Genomic DNA, 1,948 nt, shown 5'->3' on the forward strand with positions numbered 1-1,948 from the left:
TACACCCTCTCTACACACTTTCTACACTCTTTCTACATCCTTTGTATACACCTTTTTTACACTCTTTATACACCTTTTGTATACTTTTTCTAAACTCTTTCTACACCCTTTCTAAACTCTTTGTATATCCATTGTATACCCTTTGTACACCGTTCTACAACCTTTCCACATATTTTGCATGTAGAATGGTTGTACACCCTTTATACACCCTTTCTACATCTTTCTATATCTTTGTACACCCTTTCTACACTTTTTCTAAACCCTTTATACACTCTTTTTAGACCCTCTGTATACTCTTTGTATACCTTTCTATATATTTTGTAGAAAGATGTAGAATAAGTGTATACCCTTTGTACACCCTTTGTATATCGTTTATACATTTTTGTCCACCCTTTCTAAACCCTCTCTACACCCTTTCTAAACCTTTTGCATATCCTTTTATACCCTTTGTACACCGTTCTACAAAATTTCTACATATTTTGCAGAAAGATGTAGAATGGATGTGGGTGTACACCCTTTGTACACACTTTGTACACTCTATCTACACCTTTTGTACACTCTTTCTACATCTTTTGCATACATCCTTTGCATTCACCCTTTATACATACTTTGTACACCCTTTCTACATCTTTGTACTCCCTTTTTAAACTAATTTTACACCCTTTCTATTTCCATTCTGTACCCTTTGTACACCTTTCTACAGTTTTTCTACATATTTTCTAGAAATATGTAGAATAGGTGTACACCCTTTGTACATCTTTTATACACCCTTTGTACACCTTTTCTACAACCTTTTCTGCAACCTTTCTACAACCCTTCTACACCATTTGTACACTCTTTACACACAATTTGTATACCCTTTGTACACCCTTTATACACCCTTTCGAAACCCTTTCAAGACTCTTTGTATACCCTTATATACCATTTGTACACCTTTTCACAACGTCTCTACATTTTTTGGTAGAATGATGTAGAATGTGTGTATACTCTTTATACAGCCTTTGTACACCCTTTCTACATCATTTTACATCTTTGTACACTTTTTCTAAACTTTTTGTATATCCAATGTCTACTCTTTGTACGTCGTTCTACAACCTTTCCACATATTTTGCAGTAAGATGTAGAATAGTTGTACACACTTTGTACACCTTTTCTGCATTTTTCAACATCTTTGTATAACCTTTGTACAAACTTTGTACACACCCCTTGTACACCGCTGTACACCTTTTCTAAACCCTTATTACACCCTTTCTAAACCTTTTACATGTCCTTTGTATACCCTTTGTACATCATTCTACAACCTTTCTACATATTTTTCAGAAAGATGTACAATAGATTTACACCATTTGTACACCCTTTATACATCATTTGTATACTTTTTCTACACCCTTTGTACAACCTTTTTACATATTTTGCAGAAAGATGGACGTACAAGTGTACACCTTTTGTACACCCTTTTTACACCCTTTGTACACCTTTTCTACAATTTTCAACATCTTTGTTCACCCTTTTTACAACCTTTATATACCCTTTGTACACCCCTATGCACCTTTTGAACGCACTTTGTACAACCTTTTTACACACTTTCTACACTCTTTGTATGCTCTTTGTACACCCTTTTGCAGTCATTCTACATATTTTTTAGAACGATGTACAAAGGGTGTACACTCTTTGTACACCATTTATACACCCTTTGTACACTCTTTGTACACCCTTTCTACAGCCCTTATACATCTTTTCTGCATTTTTTAACATCTTTGTATACCCTTTGTACAAACTTTGCACACCCTTTGTACACACTTCTACACCCTTATTACACCCTTTATAGACCCTTTACATGTCCTCTGTATACCCTTTGCACACCCTTCTACAACTTTTCTACATATTTTGCAGAAAGATGTACAATAAGTGTACACCCTTTGTATATGTTTTATACACCATTTCTACA

Source organism: Vigna radiata, unplaced genomic scaffold (genome assembly GCF_000741045.1).
Source record: "Vigna radiata var. radiata cultivar VC1973A unplaced genomic scaffold, Vradiata_ver6 scaffold_528, whole genome shotgun sequence".
Lineage (NCBI taxonomy): Eukaryota > Viridiplantae > Streptophyta > Magnoliopsida > Fabales > Fabaceae > Vigna > Vigna radiata.